Source organism: Vulpes vulpes, unplaced genomic scaffold, assembly GCF_048418805.1.
Source record: "Vulpes vulpes isolate BD-2025 unplaced genomic scaffold, VulVul3 Bu000000627, whole genome shotgun sequence".
Taxonomy (NCBI): Eukaryota; Metazoa; Chordata; class Mammalia; order Carnivora; family Canidae; genus Vulpes; species Vulpes vulpes.
Window position 1 is genome coordinate 1328124 of NW_027325667.1, and position 23102 is coordinate 1351225.

At 47.4% G+C, this 23102-nt stretch overlaps 1 pseudogene; it reads left to right on the forward strand.

The window, feature by feature from the left end:
- The window catches only part of LOC140596349 (transmembrane protein 19 pseudogene), a 32114-nt pseudogene extending 13656 nt beyond the window's left edge, over positions 1–18458 (forward strand).
- The last annotated feature ends 4644 nt before the right edge of the window (positions 18459–23102 follow it).

Sequence of the window (23102 nt, forward strand, 5' to 3'; positions counted from 1 at the left end):
ACTGACTCCTCTGCTGCCAGCACCCTTCTAGACCACTGGATTGTGCAATAATATGTTAACGTCTCCCTGCTTCACGCTTGCTTCAAGAGGCTATCCTCAAAGTAGCAGACAGAGTGACCCTTGAGCTCAGACATGGCCCCCATAAGTAGAGCCTACAAAAGAGATTTGGATGTTCACAAAATACTGAAGGAGTTCTCTCAGGGGGGAAAAGAAATCCGTAGGGAAGTAGGGGACACAGAATAACAAGGAGACAGAGCAGAGCCAGGATGGGGTCTCAGTGAAGTCTGGCCTTAGCTTGACCCACAGCAGGGAGGACTGAAGAATAAGCCATGAACAGAGCCATCAGCCCTCGACACAAGAGCGGTCTCGGTCATGTGCTAGGGACCAAGCGTAGATCTGGTCAACCATGGGGCGATACCCCAAAGAAGGTGGCAGCCGAGGGCCCTCAGCCATCAGCACTCACTGGGTGGGAGACACCCTGCCTCCCAGGCGGAGGGCACCTGGGTGGGTCAGCTACAGCTAATAGAACAGCGCTTTTCAGACATCAGCATGCATCAGAATCATCTGAGGGAGGGTTGCCAGGTTTAGCAAATAAAAATAGAGGCCACTCAGGTAAATTTGAATTTCAGATAATTAAGTACTTTCTTCGTATAAGTGTGCAACATTGCAGAGGACATAGTTACATAAAAAATTATTCATTGTTTGTCAAACATATTCAAATTTACCTGGGCATGCTGTATTTTGTCTCTCCCTTGGAGGGGCTCAGTGAAAGCAGGTTGTCCCAGATTCCGGAGATCAGGGATGAGGTCTGTGCATATGCCCTTCTATGAACCTCCCAGGTTTAGCTGATTCTGCTGATTGGGGGACCTCAAACATGCTCAAAATGCCTTTTGTCGTCTAAGAATGTTTAAGTGTTGCTCAAACACTTCTAGGGCTCTCCATCACCGTTAAGGAAAACCCAAAGTCCTGACAAAGGCTTGCAAGGGCCCAGGCCCCCTGGCAATAACCTCTCTTGCCACGCCTCCTAATTGCTTCCCTTGAGCTCTGTACAGAAACTGGCTGCAGGGCTCTTTCTTGAACCAGGCAGGGTCCAAGCCCAGGACCTTTGCACCAATAGTTCCTCCTCCGTTAAATGATTATCCCCTAAATAGATGCAGGGCCGAGACACCCCTCCTTCCACCATCGCATAATTCTACATTTGACCCGATTTTAAATTGCACCATGCACCCCCCCCCCACATCCCCGCTGACCTGCTCTGCAGCACCGTCTCCATCAGACAAGCAAGAAAATAAATCATCGCTTATTGTCTACCTCCTACCACTGAACTGGCAGTTCCATGAGCACGGAGATTGGCGTTGATCAGACCCACTTCTATTCACAGTGGGACTATCCTCTGCCAGCACTCAAGAGGTGCTCAACCAATGTGTGGGATAGGAGTTTACAGACAGGGAGCTGCCCTAACCAGACACCACCCACCGGGCGCAGCACCATTCGTTCATTCTGCAAATGCTGGAATTAAATCGCCCTGAGCCCTAGGCACAAGGAACCATCTGCAGAAAGCATCTCTTTTGCAAATGTGTAGAGCGTCCACGTGTGTGGGGAAGGGGAACAGGACTTTGAAAATGCTGCTGCGAAATGACTCTAAGCAATCCGATTAGTCCACGATGGCCAGCTACTTATTGTTGTTTCTGAATGAATAATCAGGCAATAGCGACAGGTGGGAGGTACGTCCCATCCCCCACAACCCGCACCCAATAGTGTCGCAAAGATGAGGCTCAGAGCCCATTCTGACAAAGCACACACGCGTGCATTAGCAATCAGCACCAAGCAGCCCTATACTCTATTTTTGCAAGTTCAGAGAGTTCCCTACACTTTGTCCCCGAGCATTGCAGAAACGGCGTGTAATTTTCACTGAGTAAATGCAGTCTCTTGAAGGCAGGATGAGCCAAGCCTTTCATCTCTTCAGGGGATTTGAGACCTCCTTAAAAGCAGAGAGGCTGAGGAAGGAGAACCTAGCCCCGCAATCTGCTCTCCACACAGCGGGCAGGGAAGATGCTGGGCTGATGGGCCACTCGGTCCTGAGGTCCTCAGACCCTGTTCCTCCAACAGCAGTGGCATCCACATAGTATTTCAAGCCGGCCACGTGGCTTAGCCATTGCTCACGGTGCTGAAGTCACTTCTAACGTCCCTTAGAAACAGATGAAGGCATTTAAAGAGCTTGGTGGTCCTCTCTAGAGAGTAGAATCTCGTTAAAGTGACTGCAGTTACCTAGAGGCCCCAAGGGTGTAGACTAGAGGTATACAAACACCTTATGCTATTTATACTGAAATATTTTTATTTAAACTACATATAGACAATTTACCACATGTCTACATATTAACTTTAAAACGTGTTAGCGAAAATCATCAGCACATGTATCAATTAAGGCATCACAAATGAAATAATTTCAAGAAGCTTCGATCTCCCATCAAAACTGGCAACCGAACCCCAAACCGTGTAATCCACTGAACTCATTGCGTTGGCCAGTCCTGAGGATAAATACAATGAGATAAACCTACCACCACCATAGAGTGATTGGATTCCAAATTCTTAACCCTACAAACAATGTATGATTACAGTTTTCACCTTTGGAACTACCTGCCATCTTTTAAGGGGTCCTAACAGTAAAAACCTGACATTTAACTCCTTAAATAGGAGGTAATCAGACTTCTAAAAAAAGTTTCCGCGGGCCTAGCTGGTGAGCTTGTTCATAATTAAGACACAGAGGTACACATTTAACAAATCTCACAAAACTCTTAGCCTTTCTACCCCCAAATTAAAACAATGTGAATTAAGAGTAATAGGAAATGCTTCGGGTCTTTAAATAGGCAGAGTTGGAATATGTCTAGGGTGATTTGTAAATCTAAGTGGTTTAGAAACACTCAAGGGCATTTAAATAAAGCAAAGTGTTCCCTCCCTTACAGCTCCCAGCCCAAGCCCTACCAGCCACGGGAGTCCAGACCCTGGAAAGTCACTGTACCTTCCTCTGCAGGGATGACCACTTGACAAGATGAGCACTGGGCATTAGACTGTATGTTGGCAAATTGAGCTTCAATAAAAAATATAAATATACATATTAAAAAAAAAAAAGGATGACCAACCCCCAATTTGCCCAGGTTAGGAGATGTCCCAGGACACACAGAACTTCCAGTGGTAAAAGTGGGACAGTCACAGGCAGACAGGGATGCGTTGGTTGCCCTACCTGAACCCTCAGCTCTCCAAGGAAAATCCACCCCACCCCTGCCCCACCGTGGCTGTCCCCAGGGCCAGGGAGGACCTCCCAAAAGTGGTTTCCTCGTTCACAGTAAGCTGCTGAGCTGCAGAGAACTGTTGCCAAGTCTCTCCGACTGCTTTAACAGTGTTCACGTCTCTGACCCTGAAGACCCCAGCTGCCCCTCAGTAGCCCCCAAAACCCAACAGGAGGTTGGCGGGGGCAGGGCAGGTGAGAGGCTGCTGGCGCAGGTGGCTGTCCTTCCAGCTAATAGAGGGGGTGGGGAGAAGGCAGGCCTATAAAGAGGCAGGTTGCGGCCTCCTCCCTCCCGTGGGTATCTTGGCTGGTGTGAGCTGTTGGTCCAGCCCTGGGCGGTCAGATCCTGGTGGTCCCAGCGGGGCTGCCGGAGCTCTCTGATACGAGGGAGGGGGGTGGGGGTTGCTGGGCCTTTGTTTTCAAGCTGGCAAGGTTGGCTCTTCCTCTGGGTTCCTTCCTCCTGAGAAAGCTCCTGTTTTCTCTTGCTCTCTTTCACTCTGCTGAAGCCTAAGGAGGTTCCAGCCCGCAATAAGCCTGTTCGAACGCACCTCCACCGGCATGTCTGAGGCCTCCTTTGCTCTAAGACCTTTCTTTCCTTTTCTAAAGAGGATCGTAGGAGCAATTCCTTGGCTCCTGGGCTAAGGCGAAGTTCTCTTTCATCCAGCAGAACAGGGTGGGAAGGAGCCTGCTGGGTCCCTAAGGGCCCAGCCTGGGAGGGAATGCTAAAGCAGCCTTTCAAGAGCAGCCCCCTGGTACGCGGAAGCCGATGTTGGTGGGGGAACCATAGGCAGGGCCTCACAAAGCCTCTGAATCAGAAGTTGGGAAGCCTGGAGTCTGCGGTACAGCAGTCTGCAGCTCTCCGTGCCTGTCGTTCATGAGCGGAATTATTAACTAGGTCAGAACAAAGCGCTAGTGATGGTGGAGCAGGTGAACCTGAGCTCCCAACCCACGAGCAGCAGGCATCTTCCCTCCCCAGCACCAGGACTGGCTGCCCTGGGCACTAGACATGGTCTTCTAGATGCTTCTTCATTTACTTCTGTGGTCCTGGAGGTCTAGGTGGCTTCTTAGATCTGAATTTGTGATGATAGGGACCCCTCAACCCTTTTGCGGGCTGGCTCCGCACGGCACCAGATTAAGGAGGTGCTCAGCAGAATGGAGACGGGCAAAGATCTTTGAGGTTCAGGAAGCTGGTTCCTTTTCTGGGCTGTGACTAAAATAGGCTTTCTTCCTCAAATCTTGTCAACGCTGTCAGAGGGATTAGTCCTGCAGTGATGGGGGGGGTGTAGCTGTCCTCCAGAAAACCTTAAGGCCATCTCTAACTCGTGAGGGATAGGGACCTCCGCTCCTCTCCCTGAAGGGTTATCTGGCTACTAGTTCATTAGAACTAAATAAACCAAAGCTCTCCCCCAGCCCCTCTAACCTGGCAAGGGTTCAACATTCCTTGCTAGTTCTGCTTCTCTAGTCAGGTTTCATTCCCCAAGGATGAAGTGACCTGATCACTAGAAAAGAGAGGAACTAGGATCTGTTTGTACACTTACTCTCTCCTACAGAACCCCTAATCCTCACCTCGGGAGGGAGGGAAAGTCTTATCAGCTGGGGCTTTCTCAAAGCACAAGTCCCTGTTTGAAAAGGCATTTGGGCCCGGTTCTAATCAACTCATTAGATCTTGCTTCATGATGCTGGGAACTACCTGAATCTAGTTGTAGCCTGACTCCTTCCTATGCCTGTGAAGCTGAGCTTTCTTGTCTGCTTTGGTGCTGCTGCCCTCCCCTGTAAAACAAGGAGTTAGGGACTAGCTAGCTCTTGAGGTCTTCACAGACCCCACTTCAACATGGAGTGTGCCCAAAGTGTCCGGGCGCTAGCTGCAACACTTCTGTGGGTACTGGCGTGGGCCTCCGGCTGGAAGTGGCGTGCTAGCTGGATTGTGTGAGGCAGCAGCCAACACCGCCACAGGCGGCCAGCAGATGAGGCTCGTTCTAAATGCAGGTGATGTTGGCGTTCCTTGTGGGAAAGGGGGAAATGCAGAGGATGCAGAAGCCTTTGTAAGCCTGCAGCTCAGGGAGTGAAATTGCATGGAGCATAGTCTGGCTTAGCCGTCCTACCATAAGGGGTCTTTAGGTCCCCCTTATGGTGCACAGAACGCCGCAGTCCTGCTCATGAGCTTAGAGGAAGCCACTATGGATTCTCTTGCCTTGCTCCCAGCCCGGTGTCCTCCTATAGTGTGTCCAAGCTGCCATTTCCCCCATCCATCATTGTGCAGAAAAGTGGTCCTTAGCTTCATGCTGAAGTAATCCTTCCCAAACAGTAGGAGGTGGGTGGGTGGGTGACCACTTAGTCTTCATGGTGTTCCTCTAGGGAGGATCCTACTACAAAGCTAAGCCCCTAAGTGCCTTTGTGGTTTGGCCTTAACCTTGCCTTCGGAAATGTGGAGTAGAAGGTGCTTGGTTCTATTCGCTATATATCCATCTTAGATGGATCCTTAAGATCCAATCCTAAGGATCTTCTCAGCCATACTACACCCTCCACTCATACAACAATTAAGTGCATGTAAAGTATAGGTGTTGAGGCTGCTCTCTGAAGTCATGTGCAGCTGGGAGGTGAGCTTCTCTGGCAACTTGCACGCTGTCCCCTGAGATCTGTGCTGGGGCTCTAGATGCCACCCTATAAAGGGCAGGTGGCCTCTGGTGGGCCTTGAGAGGCTCTAGGTGCCTGCCGTACAGCCCCCTTAGTCTCCGGTGAGGTACGACTTATCCTAGATGAAAAGTCTGTTCAGACAGGCAGGCCTCAGATACCACGGTTTCTTGCACACCACCATAAAGCGGCTAAATGAACTTCTTGGTTGCCTGGAGCACGTAAGAGCTACGTTTATACTACACCATAGCCTACTAAGTGTACAATAGTCCTAAAATGCCTGAACTAAATCTCCCCAAAATGCTGTCCCCTGAACCTTCAGCTGGTCTTTCTGCTGGTGCAGTGTCTGCCCCAGTGCTGACAGCTGCCGACTGATTGAGTTCTTGGGACGACAATGAACTTAGCCGCATGAACGGACTCTCCTCCCACACGATTGCTCTGTGGCTATGTGCTGCTGTTCCACAGCATTTTACCCACGGAGCTTCCAAAACTGGAGTCGGTCCTCTTGAACCCTGCTATTACCTTATCAAGTAGGCTTATGGAAGAGTTCAAACTGCCATTTCAACAGGCTTCACAGCATCCTCGCCAGGAGTAGATTCCATCTCAAAAACCATGTTCTTTACTCCTCCCCGAGCCGCATCTATTCTCCCACTAGCTCTAGCATGAGATCATGGCTGTGTGGTCCCACGTTCAGGCTCCACTTCTAATTCTGTCTCTACCACATCTGAGGGGGCTTCCTCCACGGATGTCCTGAGCCCCTCAATCATCCATGGGGGTTGGATCCACTTCTGAACTCTTGTTCCTGTTGACATTTTGACCTCTTTCCAGGAATCATGAATGTTAATGGCCTCTGGAACAGTGAATCCTTTCCCAGGTTTTGAACTTCCTCTGCCCAGATCCACCTGCAGGCTCCCTGTCTACAGAAGCTATATCCTTACAAACTGTCTCCTAAGAGGACTTAAGTCAGAAATACTCCAACTGTGGGCTGCAGAATAGAGGTGGTTAGCGTGAACACCTCAATCGCTCTGTAGGCCCCCCTCAGCTCTTGGGTGACCAGATGCATTGTCAATGAGCAGTTAACTAGAAAAGGATCTTTTGAGTAGCAGGTCTCAGCAGTAAGCTTGAAATACTCTAAGCCATGTTATCGGCTATCCAGGCTTTGTTGCTCCATTTTTGGAGCACAGGCAGGGTCAATTTAGCATAATTCCTAAGGGCCCTAGGATTTTTGGAATGGCCAAGGAACACAGGCTTCAATTTAGTCACCAGCTGCATTTGCCCCTGACAAGAGTGGCAGCTTGTTTCTCAGAACTCCTGCCCCAGTCTACTAGAAGTCCCTAGATGGCGTCCTACGATACAAAGCTGTTCTCACTATAGTGGAAATCTTCACTATCTTAGCTAGATCTTCTAGAGAACTTGCTGTATCCACTTGTGCTTCTATTATGGAGACCACTTCTTGAACCTCAAGAACGGACCTCTGCCGGCCTCAAACTTGAGCATCCCCGGGTCCCTCCACTCACACAAAATTGGAGAGTTGGCCTTGCTCTGGATTAAGCTTTAGTTTGAGGGAATTTTGAGCCAGACTTGACCCTCTAGCTCCATCACTCGAACTTTATATCCATGTCTGCATTAAGGCTGCTGGCTTTAACCTTCCTGTGGTCCCTGGTGAAGTACCAACTTCAAGAACTTTTCCTTCCACTTGAACGCTTCAAGTCAAAAAACAAGCTTAGCAGAGAAGGTACACTGAATGCTGATAGGCCCAAATCTGGGCCTTGTGATAGTTATACAAGTTGTGAATGCAAAGGAAGAGTTCCATCTCTCACACGGAGATCACTGTATATTAACTGGCTTACTCTTGTCTCAGGGAGGCTTGAACAGACGAGACAAGAGTACCAGGTGGGTGGACCAGTCAGAACACTCCTGTCCGTTTCCGATCCTATGTTGTGGTTCATGGTGACCTGAAACCATAATTATAATCTCAAAGGTCACTGATCACAGATCATAATTATGAAATCTCATGAACTATCAAAATGTGCTGCAGAGACGAATGGTATAGGAGGGAGTGGAAATGGCACAGATAGACTCCCGTTTTGTTTTGTTTTTTTTAAATGGAACATTTTTATTTGGAGACATCTGGAGCATTATTTTATCTTCATTTTCTATTAAGCCAGGAGCAGTCTTCCCGGAGCCAGGTGGGGGAGAATCATGTGAGGCTACATTAAGTTCGGTCTGAGACAAAGCCAACCACTTTGTATTCAGATGCAGCAGAAATACTGATTACATGCTAGAGGAGGCCACATTTTGGGTTCTCGAACCTGCTGCCGAGGAACAGATCCAGGGTGAAGCATTGCAATTCCTTTGAAAGCTGGCTACGACAGTCTAGTGTTGGTTCACAATGCTCTGCTGCTTCTTAGCCTCTGGCAGGTTTTCATGAAAATTGTATATACTCTGTTAGGGCTCCTCGAACTCACACTGCTCCTCTGGTTTTGTTTCAGAATCCTTTAAATGTCTTGTGTATATGACTCTGTGTGGGTGTGTGTTGTTGGAGGGCAGGGGGTGAGGTGGGGGCACTGCTCATTAGCACCTGTTGCTCCCTCGAGCTTGGGGGTGGCAAAAAGCTTCTATACTACCCCAAAAAAGTAAACACTGATAATATGGCCTTGCAGCAGTCAGGGGCACTAAGATCTAAGAACAAGTGAGAAGCGGAGCCGAATTGCTTCCAGTCACCAGTTAGCCACACCACAGTAGAGAGGTCTGAGGAGCAGGCCTAAGGCACCGAGGGGCAGCGGCCTGGAGGAGAGCCGCTTTGTTGTGGCTCCACACTGTCCGCCTCATGGAACAAGGCTCAATTACACCCTCCTTGGGGGTAACCTGCCTGGAGGTTAAGAATCTCCCTGAAGGCACAGTATTCAAGATGGTAGACCTGATCTGGGCACAAATCCTAAAAGAACAGAAGCTTCCTGTGTGCTGACAAAACTTAGGCCATTTGGGACTCTCGTTCTGAGGAAAGGCTCGGATGAGGTCTTACTTTTGCGAGTCACCAGGGACTCTCAGGACCCCAACACCCTGACCCATCGGAGGCGCCAAATGACCCAGACCTGAGAATGGGCAGCAAAAGTGGGCCACAGAGAAGGCATTGTTCTGAGAGAGTATAAAGCAAAGCCACAGGAGGGTAGGAGAGGCTTGTAACAGATCAAATGCCGGCCTCCAGAAACAGGCTTTGGGACTGGCTTGATGATTCCCAACCCCCGCCCCCTCCGGGGTCTCACCTTGAACCAAAAAGGCAGCCAAATTAAGCCAGGCTGAAATATTGTTAAAATTAATAACACTGCAGCATCTATACTTGACTAATAGCAAAAGCAGGAAGCGTGCCTGGAAGGTAAGGGTTTTTTTTTTTTTCCCCCTCTAGGTTTTCAAAGAAGCAATAAATTCAATAATAAAAATATTTGTGAGAGACTGGTTTGTGGGTTTTTTGTTTTGTTTTCTTTTGTTTTATGTTTTTGCAAAGAATTAAGCTTTTTTTTCTTTTTCTTTCTTTTTTTTTTTTTTTTTTTTTTTTTTTTTTTTGCATTCATACAGGAGAGGCTACCTGGCTGGACAAACATACACTTTTTGGAATCCTGTATAATATCACGGAGTTGAAAACTGGAATGGCTTGAGCAGTCTCCGTGCTTCCCGTGGAAATGGCACGTGGAAATGCACTCCGTGCAGGGTTGCCACAAACTTTTTCTTAAGCGTGTAAGGACCCAAGGTACGCTTGTACAGGCTCAGATGTAGAGCAGCTTGTGCCGTCTCCTCCCAAGCGGGGGTGTGGGGAGCTTCTCAAAATACTTGAGTATTAGGTCCATAAGAATACTCTGAAACTCAACTGAGTGCTTTTCCAGATCCTGGAGTACAAAACCAGATCTCCTAAGCACAGGGTTTTGTTGAGGGCCTCTGACATGGGGATCTGCCCTGAACTATGTTCAGTTTCAGAATAGTGGTTGCTTCTAAGATGAATCCATCTGGTCGGGCTCCAGATGAATGAGTCACAGCTAGACTATACTCCTGGCAAAGTTTAGAAGGCCTCCAAACAGGAGCAGAATACTGGACTGAGCAAGTTTGCACTCAAGTTTGCACTCAGGGTACCCCCTTAGATGTTCTCAGATCTCCACGGATTGGGTTTGCCTGAAGTTTCAGGCTCCCTTGTTTCTGCTTTCCTTACCCGTGGTTTGTCTGGTCTTGAGTTTTCTTTAACTGCTGTTTGAAGACCTTCAGGGACTCCCAAGAACTGTTCCTCTGGCTCTACAGTTCTGGGCTTGAGTGTAGCCTAGTATCTAATAAGAATTCGCTTTGTAAAGGGAAAGTCTTTACTGAATTCAAGTGGTAAAAACTAGCAAAGGTTGGCCCAAATACCCAGTGTTGGACCCTGGGCTCGGACTATACTGCAGCAATAAAATGAACAGCTGATTGCAGAAAAGGTTAGCAACTTCTAGTCTACTTTCAGCGAGACAGAGGGCTCCGTTAGGGGGTGACTGGGTGGCTCAGTAGTTGGGCATCTGCCTTCAGCTCTGGGTGTGATCCTGTGTCCCAGATCCAGGGATTGAGCCCTGCATCAGGCTCCTTGCAAGGAGCCTGCTTCTCCCTCTGCTTGTCTCTGCCTCCTTCTCATGAATAAGCCTATTTAAGCCTTCCTAAGAAGGCAAGGGCCTATTGAAAAGCCTCCAGATAAGAGCATCCATGTTCTTCCTGACAGGTGTGGTTGGAGATTGGCAATGAAGTTTAAAGCCAAGTAAGGACCACTGAACTTCCAGGTCTTACGGGGTTCGTCCTAGCCAATCCTAAAGTCCCCTGGTGAGCTGTGGAAGTTGGGGTGGCTATCAGCTGTACACTACCAAATCCTGCGGTCGGTCTTGGTCCATGCCTAATGAACTTGACCAGACTTAAAGACCCGAGCTAAGGAAACAGGTTCTGTCATCTATATCAAGACACTACACTTGCCCCCTACCTCTGCTACTTGTGAAGAGGAGCGGTGGGGAGCTCTCCCAGATTCCTGACCTGAAAAATGTAGTATTCCCATAACATGCACAACAGGACAGGACACTGGTATGAAGCTCTAGGTGTTGACTAAATTGAACATGGAGTTAAATGTGACCAGCGTGTGTGCCCAGTAGGCAACTGCCTGCTTAAAAATAACAGCTCTGAATCCTGGGTGCTTTCACGGAGTAACCACATTCAGAGCATTTTCCCTAATATCAGGGTCCAGAGCGCTGACGTCTAGCTGGCCTTTCTACTATAGCCCTAAGGCCTAATGTCAATTAGGGGACAGTCTGACAAATACTGCATGTGGCCATATTTGTACCAGCTGTGCTTTGGAGGATACTTTTGAATTAAGATCTACTTAAATGGATAGAAGATCCCTACAGGCATTTAGCTTGGGTCCCAGATGACCTGGCATCCATCAAAGCCTAGCCCTGTGACTGGATTTTGGAGGTGACTATGCCTTCCCTTGAAGCTTCCTTTCAAGGCAGCAAGTTCCTTTCAAGAACTTGAGCCCAAGAGATCTCCAGTGCCATCCCAGGACAGCTCTGAAAATGAGGCTCTTTGTGAGCATAGTATCCTCCTGTATAGTACTAGGAGCGTACCTTTTGTGATGGAGGGTTATCAGGACCAGGCTTTAAAATGAAAGGATCTTGTTCAACCCTCTATCCTGATAGCTAACTTCCGGAGCCCAGCTGTGGCTCTTCCTCAAATGAGGGCTTTAGTTGAGAGTGACTCACCCAGCTTCTGGTGGGTTTTTGTTTTTGTTTGTCTTCTATTGGAGTTCAACTTGCCAACATCTAGCATAACACCCAGTGCTCGTCCCATCAAGTTGCCCCCTCAGTGCCCGTCATCCAGTCACCCCACTCCCTGCCCACCTCCCTTTCTACAACCCCTAGTTTGTTTCCCAGAGTTAGGAGTCTCATGTTGTCTCCCTTTCTGATATTTCCTTTTTTTTCCCCCTCCTTTCCCCTTTATTCCCTTTCACTATTCCCCCAAATGAATGATACCATGTAATGTCTGTCCTTCTCCGATTGACTTATTTCACTCGGCATAATACCCTCCAGTTCCAACCACATCGAAGCAAATGGTATTTGTCGTCTCTAGTGACTGAGAAATATTCTGCGGTATACACAGACCACACTTTTTGTTTGCTCTAACTGGCTTTACTAACCCATTCATGAATAGGCAGCTATTCCACACAAGTAGAGAGCTGCTCCGAGGATCTGTACAAAATTGGGATGGTCTTCTAGGCAGGAAGGTGGGGTGAGGAAATCAGAATAAAAGATTTTAGGCCAGGAGCTCTTCTAGGGGGTGAGGGAGTGAGCAGCAAGGTTTTCATCAACCAGGTTACCTCACAAGTGCTGATCAGGAACGTACAGATGGACTGCTGTTCCATTCTTGGGATGAGTTTTAAGTACCTGCTTCTTGAAACTACAAAACCCAAACTGCCTATGGCCAAGCAGTCAGGGGGAAAAAATAGCTTCACAAGATCTGCTTGTACTGAGAATGGAGTCCAAGAGTAGACCCCAACACTAGGGACCTCCGAGGGGAGGTGGTCCCACTAACATGGGCTGGAAGTACTGCCGCTGAAGTTGTGCAGCATGGACTGTATTAAAGCTACAAATGGGGGGGGGGACAGGAAAAACCTACAAAGCCGACTCCCTATTCTAACGGATTCCTCCATTCTTAGCACAGCTGGTGAAGTAGCCTTCTTGGCTTTTACGAGCCACAGGTGGCTTTAAGGTCTTAAGGAATGAAGGGATGAAAAGTATTAGGGGAATTGCTCAACCTGAATGAGTCAAAAGCAGTATCTCCATCAGTCACTTGAGCTCAAAGAAAAAAAAAAAAATCCTGGTGGTGAGAAGCAAAAAGTCTAAACTTATTGCCCTAACCTTGTAGATCAGTCTGCAAAGGTCAAGCCCTCGTCTTCCTAATACATTCCATTTGTAACTTTCCCTCTTCCAGGATCGAGAAGCAGATCCTATCTGCAATCCCTTTCAGGGGATCAAAAGCATGGAGGGATTATCCTCCTAGGCAACATGCCTGAAGTAAGGGTTTGGAGCACAACTGCCGAAGAACAGGGCTGGCTGCCTCCTACCCTAAATTCTGTGCCGTTTCCTGTGAATGGAGGACCGGACACCACTCTATGCCGGGGCCTCCCTGTTCTCCAGAGGTGAAATCCAGGTGAATCTGTGCTATAGTCTCTATCAAGGCTGGGGTCTTCAGGGCTCTGGGGGAGCCGTAGTTTCTACCTTAGGGACCCAGACAAATCTTGGATCTTCTTTCCTTATTAGTATCTTCTTGGGTTCTCTCTTCTCTGCCTCCAGAGAACTAGGTCAGGAAACCAGCGGCTCGCTGGGGACTTCACATACTAGTGTGCCTAGAGAAACGTGTCCAATGTTGCTGACAGGGCTTCTGATTGTACAGGTCATGGTGAACCTGGAAACCATCTTGTGCCTGGTGCTCCAAACGGTAGTTTTCTGGGTTGGATGAATAACTATCCCTTGGTTGCCTACCTGGGAGTTCAGGGAGTCCTGCCAGGACGCCATATCTGTTCTGCCAATACCTTGGTGGTCCTCCTGGTCCCTCAAGGGGGGGCTTCTCGGTTGTAGAAAGCCTGTAAGGGATCTGTCACTCCCTGGGGGTTATCTGCCCTGGAAAAATGTATCTATTTTCTAGGATTCTCTCTAACCCCTCACCCCCACCATCTTCTGGAGGGATTTCAACTCCTTCTAGACCTTGAGCTTATCACAAAACCAGGATCTCTATCCTGAAAACCATTTCCCCACTAACACTAGTGCCTTACCACGTTTGCAAGACCTTCCTAAATGTCTGGGGTCTGAATGTTCCCAAACAGACTTCAACCTCTTCAAATCTCCCTGACAGATCTAGGTCTAAAGCGCTTCTGGCCCAGCTGACACCTGGCCCAGGGACTGACAAGTCTCCAGCTATTTTGTTCAGGTCTCCTTTGCAAGCTGTTCTTTAGCTGGTCCCTATCCTGCTCTAGGTTTGGTCTCAGGACGTCATAGCTTCAACTAGCAGCTAGGTGCTTGCTCTCCCTGCCCTCCGCCCCCCGCTCTCCTCCAGTAGCACTCTTCTGAGCTGCCATTCAGTGTGTTGTAATGCCTACTACTGGTCCCTACTAGAATTTCCTAGGTGCTCCAAACATGGAGGATTCTGTGATTCACCATCTTCCTTAAACCAGCTAGATCTCCACAATTCCCCATCCCACACTTATTTTTAGAAAGCCTAAAACTGATGCTGCTTCAGGTTCCTGCTGTCCTTGCACTGATGGTTTTCTTGGTATCTTGGTGTTTAGGAGCTATTCGGAAGTTTAGAAGGGGCTGAGGGAGAGCTGGTGTCCCCTTCCTGTTGGGTTATAAATTGGGCAATGGTGCTGCCGCCATGGTTTCTAAATACAGTGGCATCTCCTAGCAGGCCCCCCACCCCTTCCACAAATCCTCCAAAATCCATGTCTGATGGGGAATCCTGGGAAGGAGCTTAGGGGGTTGAAAGCTAGGCCCATGTGTGAAATTAAGCCCATGGTGACTTGTATCAGATGAACAAGCCTGGCAAATGGTACTCCTGATACTGACCTGTAAGGAGGACCATCTTTGAGATATGCTAGCTTCTTGGCTATTACATTTTACTTAAAATCTGGATGCCCCAAAGCACTTAAAATGTGAAACCCAAGATTGGAGTAGAAACCAGGGTTTTTTGGTGCTAGGAAAGAATTACCTTGGCATCCTGACTGAAGCTCCACATGTCAAAGGGCACTGCCAGCAGCCATTCAGTGGTACCTAGATGTTCCCCAGGGGGCTTTCCTGAGTACCAACTTTGCTACTGAAACTTAACATTTCCAGTCATCCTCCCTACAAAACGTTCTCCATGTTTCTAACTTTAGCAAGGGACTATCAGATAACCAAACTTAATGCTGTCTTGGTAAATGTCTCTGTAGAACTACTGCCACGTGGCTTTAGAAAGAGCCAACTCTTGTCAGCAAAAGGGCTCCCACCTTAGATATCTGGATGCCTTAGAGTCTCATACTCATGTACCCAGTACATAGGAGAGACTAGGGGATGGCTTGGTGGCTACCTGCCACAGGACTGGGGTCTAATCGAGGAGGAAGTTGTCCCAGCACATAGGGCAGGAGCCTTCAGTTCTGGACTTCACCTGGTTGAATGACTGGATAGTGGAGAGGATAGGCACTACCCTTGATCAAAACTGGAGATGTTGACGATCTTTATTACTAGACTTCAAGGCAATCCTGGCTCAAGACACTTCTCCAACATGGTCTCCGGAGAACCCTCTACTGAAATGACCAATGATGGTTGAATGTGACTAACCTAGAAAATGCTGTGAGGCCTGTCAAAGTTTGATCAGTCTTCTAGACACCTGATTCTGTGAATGTAGTTTAGGCATTGCTTTTTTTTTCTTTTTTTTTTTTTTTAAACCTTAAGCAGTTTTAGTTCACAGGACTTGAGCAGAACTATAGACTTCCATACATGCCCTCTGCCTCCCTCACATGCAGTGTCCCTCCCTTGCTGTGAATATATACCACCAGATGGTACATCTGTCCACCAATGGACCTACATGGACCAAACCTCTCCCACAAAGCCCATAGCTAATATTGGGGTTAATTCTTCGTGTACATGGCTAATGAGCTTAGACAAATGACCTAACCACTATTATGGTATCTCCCTGAATATTCTGCCCTAAGAATATGGAGTAGTTTTTTCAAATTCAAACCTAATATGTTGAGGGGGCCTTGGTTGGAGAACCTCTTGAGCTCCTTTGTATGTGACCAGGCTTTGGTCCACACAGACCTGCCTTCACACTGTTACCGTGATCCATGCAAGGAGCAGAAGCTCAAAGACCCAAAAGCACACAAAACAAGGGGCTGAGGAGGTAAGGAAGGGTGTTCCAGACATAAAACTGATCTTTGAATCTGCGCTAGAGGATGGAGGTGTGAAGGTAGCAGAATTGAAGAGCATGGTGGATAGGAGCTAGTGTTGCACAGACTAGGAGCAGAGGGGAGTGCAACTTGCTGGCTATACCGGGATGGGGGCCATGGAGGTAGCATTCTCTATACTCCAAGCTCCAATAGACCTTGGAGTTCCAACAACTTGGAGTCCCCTCCTGCAGGGCCTTCTGGACCATAGAAAGCAGGCTCACAAGGCCTGAGGAGGTGGGTATAACACAAGTCCTCACTGTTGCTCCTTGGTGCATCACCAGTGTCCAAAGCAGACAAGAGTCCAGGAAAGTCCCACCACGTCAATGACTGGCTGTGTGGTCACACAGGATGTCTGTCCTTTCAACTAGTAGCAATTTTTCAAGCTCCTAATACTGCTGAAAAATACTAGATTTCAGCAAACTAGTAGACAAGACCTCTCTTCCCGGAAGACAGGCCAAGTCTTCCTTAGCACTACAGGTTTCAACAACTTGAAGAAGTCAACTGCAAAATGGTTCTGGCAGCCTTAGGAATTCCACCCCACTTCCCTGAGGTCAGCCCAGCCAAGGGTGTTTTCCGTTGTAACCAGCAGGTTCCTGGGGGAAGTCCGGATCTCCAGGGCCCCATTGCAAAGACCCAATTACCGGGAACTGGCCAAAAACCTTGAGAGGCAAATTTGCAAAGCTTGGACTGAGCCTGAACTTCTATGTACTTTCCAGTGGTGTTCCTCTAACCTTACTCTACTGCATTGGTGAAGTGTTAAAGTGAATCCCCTGCATATAACTGATCCAGGAAGATGAAGTCATTACTGACAAGCCCAGACACATTCCTTGCGCTGCCCCTGATCCTTATCAAAGGCAAGATTTATCAAGTGATAGAAGTGAAAACACAGGGAGGGGAGCGGCGCGGGCGATGCGGGCCTGGCCTTGGCGCCCCTGCGAGCCCCAGGCCGGCGACCCCGCCCGGTGAGTGGGCCCCTGGGCCCGAGCCCATGTCGGACGCCGCCGGCCGCGCGTGCACGCGGTGCCTGAGGATGATGCCCACGTCGCGCTGCTGAGCTGCTGAGCCTCGCGCTCTGCATCTCCCTGGCCTTCTGGGTGGTGTCTCTGACCGCCAGCACCTACTACGGCAACTTACACCCTATTTCTCCTTGGCGTTGGCTGTTCTCTGTCGTCGTTCCTGATTTGATCGTCTCCAATGGCTTTAAAAAGAAAAGTCTAGACCACAGTGGGGCCTTGGGAGGGCTTGTGGTTGGATTTATCCTAAGCATTGCAAATTTCAGCTCTTTTACCTCTTTGCTGATGTTTTTCCTTTCTTCTTCAAAACTCACTAAATGGAAGGGAGAAATAAAGAAGCGTCTAGATTCAGAATACAAAGAAGGTGGGCAGAGGAATTGGGTTCAGGTGTTCTGCAATGGGGCTGTGCCCACAGAGCTGGCCCTGCTGTACATGATAGAAAATGGCCCCGGGGAGATCCCAATAGATTTTTCCAAGCAGTACACCGCTTCCTGGATGTGTCTGTCTCTCTTGGCTGCACTGGCCTGCTCTGCTGGAGACACCTGGGCTTCAGAAGTGGGCCCGGTTCTGAGTAAAAGCCCGCCGAGGCTAATAACAACCTGGGAAAAAGTTCCAGTTGGGACCAATGGAGGGGTCACAGTGGTGGGCCTTGTCTCCAGTCTACTTGGCGGTACCTTTGTGGGCATCACCTACTTCCTCACACAGTTGGTCTTCATTAATGATTTAGGCATTTCTGCCCCCCAGTGGCCAATTATTGCATTTGGGGGTCTGGCTGGATTACTAGGATCAGTTGTGGACTCATATTTAGGAGCTACAATGCAATTTACTGGTTTAGACGAAAGCACAGGCATGGTGGTCAACAGCCCAGCGAATGAGGTGAAGTACATAGCGGGGAAACCCATTCTTGATAACAACTGAAGAAAACAGGTTCACTGCATTGTTATTGCCCTCTTACTCCCAACTGCTGCTTGGGGTTTCTGGCCCATGGAGTGAACTTTTTTTTTCCTTTACAAAGGTTGAAAACTGTGGCAAAGTCAGCTAAATTTGCAATTCCAAGTTTCATCCTAAGAAGAATAATTGTAATGGCAAAGAGGAAATACCAGCTCTTCCCATATTCCATTGTGATGAAATTCCACATTTTTCCTCTCATTAACTCCCCTGTAACAGCTGACCTCTTTGTAGTGAAAGAGATGTGTGCATAGACCTTATTCATATTTTTCTTCTGAATAGAGCTTCTTAAGCAATGAAACTATAATGTCCCTATATATTGCTGAGCTGAAAGTTCCTACGTGGTAAATACAAATTTTGTTTTGTTTAAACCAGTGTAGGGACTAAAAATATAATGCCACTAGTACCAGTTGCCCAAATTTTAGTTTTGGGGAATTTAAACTGATGTGTGTGGAAGCCTGAATAAATGTAGTCCTGGACTTCTTCCATTACTTGCTATTTCCAGTTGTGAAAAGTGTGGAGTTTAAGTTCTTAGTATGCTACTCCACATTTGTTTTTCCTTCCTCAGGGTTAGAATGAAAATAAAGTATATGTCTTTTTCATATGACCATTGGAATGCACGAAAAAATTATTTTTAAGTGAAAGAGATTTATCTTCTATCTAAAAAAGTGCACCTTACATTTTAGTTGATTTCTGAGCAGAAATTATTCTGAATTCAATATTTGTTAATGTATTTTCTAGCTTTCTTTGAAATTTGTATAGGAATCTGTTTTACTTTGGCATCCTGAATAGTTAGTCACTGGAAAACTATTGTAATTAGTTTTTTCGTTTGCTACCTAGAATTCATTGGAAGATGCTATGACTTCTATTCTGAGCTTAAGTTATGCTCTCCTGTACAATACAGACTCAACTAAAATGAAAAAAAAAGTGAAAACACAAACGGTTTTGAACTTCATATACCACAGGACTCCATTTCTATATAGTTCTTCACCCTTGTCTGAAACTTCTGCATATTATTTGTAGCAGTTCTCCACCGCTGTATGGTATTTCATTATAAACCTACTATGGCTTATCCATTCTAGTGTCATACACTCAGTGGGCTGCACTAACTGTAACCGTCCCCAAGCTGTCATGTCGAATATGGCAACTGGTGTACAGAAATGCGCTCTATGCACTCTGCAGTAAAACCCGTGTTCTAGGCTTCATGCCTGGCTTCAGAGTGTGAAGTGGTGAGGGGAACACATCGGAATGGCCTTCCAAAAAGTAATTCACTTTGACAGAGCAACTGGAACACTCCTATGTATTTGCCGAGGCTTAGTAAAATCTATAACCCTGCCTTGCTGTTGACTTGGTACAATCTTTCAAGATGGAAACGCATTGGAGGTGTTTCGTGCTAAGAAATAGGTGTGGGAGTGGGGGATTCCTGGGATACTCCAAGGGAAACGAGGTCACCTTTCCTTCCACCTCAACATGTCCCCACCTCTGAAGATGGAGGTGAAGATCAAAGAGCCTAAGGCAACTATCCTAACCACCTCACTCCTTAATGATTATCCCTGCTGCCTCTAGAACAAGATAATGGCAAGTGTTCTCTCATCTTGTCTGCAGCCTGGTAAGACCCGGGTGTTGAGAGGCTGAAAGAAAAGGCTTCACTGGTGATGTCCTAAAGTAGGCCGTGTGACCTTCTGTTACAGCTGCAGAAACAGCAAATGGAATCCTGCTTTCTCCTGTCTTCTGAGCAGGACTCTTGTCCGTGTGGCACATCGTGGGTAGTAAAAACACAAGTGGCTCTCTGGATCCTCGGAACTATGTGTAGTTTAAGACAACCATGGTAGAGACTATAGAAGTCTCTAGACTTCTGTAGAAGTCTATACAAGTATAGAGCTGAAGGGGACTTGGGCCTCCAAGGACACTAGGAAATAGGCTGAAAATGTTCAGAGAAAGCCACAGCCAGTACAACTCACTCAGCTTGTTTTCCTCTAGACCTCATTCCCCAGACTCTGGCTCCTAGGCCTACACTGGTTCAAAGAATCCCTTGGAGGCTGGTACCTACTCAAGAATTGCCCAATAAGCAATTCCTAGGTCTCCATTCAAGTCCTTGCCTATTTGGTTGATGTTGGAGCTCTAGGAAGCCTGGCCAGGTGGGGCTTCCAACCAGTTCAACTAGTAATATGGCTGTTCCTACCTATACAAGTGGGTTTCTGTATGTGGTTCTTAAGTCTAAACCCAGCTTGGTGCCCTAACCATGTTTGGGCAGGTAACTTAAGACTTATTTACCAGTGTAAAACCACTAAACCAGCAAAGCTAAAGCCACCAGGGTTTCCCACTGACCTACTTTTCTGCTTGTATTTTCAGTAGAAGGGAAAAACCCATTCGTATCCTATAGAACATTAGTGGGGGGGGGGAAACAATGTGGCCTATAACTAATGGATGCTAGTCCATTCAAATATGGAGTACCTAGAGTGGTCAAGGCAAGATGGGGGAAGTGTAGGGGTCCTCAACTCCTGCTCCCACAAACTTCCCTAAATAACTTTCAAAACATCCTGAACACCTATGAATACAACCTGAGATGTAAAGAGAACAGCTGGAATGCTACAGTTTTTGCTCCTGACAAGGAGTGGAAGGGGGGGGACCATGACAAGCCTAGGTGAAAGTGAAGCCCCCACAAGCTTCCAGGCATGAAAACCCAGCCATGGGCAAATGGGAACTTAAAAAAAAAAATCCATGCCTGAGCTTTCCCTGACTGAAAAGTGCTTAGCAGGGAAGTAGTGCAGACTCGGGGAGGGGGCAGTGAAGCTTCAAGATTCCTGAAGACCCTAGTAGAGGAGCACCCGGAGGAAAAGCTCATAGCAAATCGTGGCCTGATCTCGGTAAAGCTCATAGCAAATCGTGGCCTGATCTCTAATACTGCCAGAGCACCACAACCCTCCTGGACATTTGGGAGAAGCCTGCCAGTTACATGGGCCTGCTCCAGAGCTCTTTGCCCTAGAGCCCAGCAATGGAGGTGGCTGTCCTCTATTCCCTTCAGGAGAAGGGGGTCCCTGGGAGCGTAGGTCCAGGAGCACAGGCCCTGGATCCGAGGACACCTAAGCGGACAAAGCTGGCTATCCTGTTCCCCCAGGGAGACTGGTGGAAATGCGGAGGGCACAGGAAAACAAGAGCTTTCCTGCCACTGGGCACCCTGCGAGTTGTACAGATTGGTGCATCCTCACCTGTCCCCGGGAGCATCTGGACCAGTGTGGACGAGGAGGCCCCGGTTCAGTACTCACACGGAGCTCTTGGCTCTGGAGATCTGGCTGCCTCCATTTTTTTTTTTTCTCCTCGACTTTCATAAGGAAGGGGCAAGACCTAGGGAACAAAGGCCTCACAGGACAAACAGCTCATACTGAGTCCTGCACCTGGCAAGAGGCAGGGCATCTCCTCTCAGGCACAGACACCTGAGAATCCGTGCAACAAGCCCCTCCCCAGAACTACCAGTAGAATAAAGGAAAAGCAAGCTCACTGGACAAGCAGCGCTGGAAAGCTCCAGGGCTGAAGGGGAAAACAGCATAAAGAAGAGGGTTGGAGATGCCTGGATGGCTCAGCAGTTGAGCATCTGCCTTTACCTCAGGTCATGATCCCAGGATTTGGGATCAAGTCCCACACTGGGCTCCTTGCAGGGAGTCCGCTTCTCCCTCTGCCTGTGTCTTTGTGTCTCTCACGAATAAATTTTGAACAAAAAACCCACCCTCTTTCGTTAATCACAACTTTTTTTTGTATAAAGTTAAAAATTCCCAAGATTTTTTTCTTCCCACCTTAGCTACATTTTACCAACTTGTTTCTAAGCTTTTTCCTTTTGGACTTTCATATTGCTACAATTACATGTTTTAGATAGATCTCTTCTGGATTCCCTTCAATGTAGTCAGCTTAATTCTGGTAGACCCATGGGATATGGGGGGGCGGGTTGTCTCATTTTGTTTTCCAATGATAAAAGTTAATGCCTTCTAACGCCTGGATCAAGATACACCCAAAACCAATTGGAACACCATGTTGGCTCATTCTGTGAGACTACAGTCTCTTCCCAGTCTGCCCCCCTCTTCTATCTTTACATTTTTGTAGTTGATGAGTATTGCTGGTTTACTTAAATTTGGATTTGAGCATCTTCTAACATAGAGAATGAAATCCATTCTAAACCAGGAGGATCACCCTCTAGGGTCCCCTTTGGGAGACTCTATTATCTACTCCACCTTTTTTTTTTCCCTTTTACTATTTTAAAAATTTTCACTTTAATGGTCCTTTTTCTTGTCTGGCCTTATTTAAAAACACTGAATCATGAATGAAAGATCACCAATACTGAAAAAATACAAGACTCTTAAAGTATGAGCAACCATATGTCAACAAATCAGTCAATCTAGAAGAAAACCAATGCTTGGGAATCATGATGCCTGATTTCAGGCTGTATCACAAAGCTGATCATTAAGACCATTATAGCACTGGCACAGACACTAGATCAATGGAACAGAACCCAGAAATGGACCCTCAACTCTGGTCAACTAATACTGGATACAGCAGGAAAGAATATCCACTGGAAAAATGACACTCTTCAAAAAAAAAATGGTGCTGGGAGAATTGGACCACCACATGCAGAAGAATGCTACTGCACCATTCTTACACCATACACAAAGATAAACTCCAAATGGCTGAAGTATCTAAATGTGAGACAAGAATACAACATCCTAGAGAACGGACAAAAACCTTGAATTTGTCCACAGCCTCTTGCAAGACCAATCTAATAAAGGTGAGGGAAACCAAAGCAAAAATGAACTTGGAACTTCGAGATTAAAAGCTTCTGAACAGCAAAAGAAACCAACTAAAAGACAACCTACAGAATGGGGGAAGATACTTGCAAATGACCTATCAGATACAGGGCTAGTATCCAAGATCTATAAAGAGCTTATCAAACTCAACACCCAAGTAAACCATCCAGTCACTAAAGGGGCAGAAGACCTGAAGTGTCTCCAAAGACCTACATATGGCCAACGGGCATGTGAAAAAATGCTCTATCACTTGCCATCAGGGAAACACAAGTCAAAAACCACAATGAGACCGCCTGACACCAGCGAGAATGGCGAAAATGAACAAGACCGGAAACAACAAATATTGGAGAGGTTGTGGGAGAAAGGGGAACCCTCTTGCACTGTTGGTGGGAATGCAAACTGGTACCGCTACTCTGGAAAACTGGAGGTTCCTCAAAGTCAAATACCCAAAACCCGAC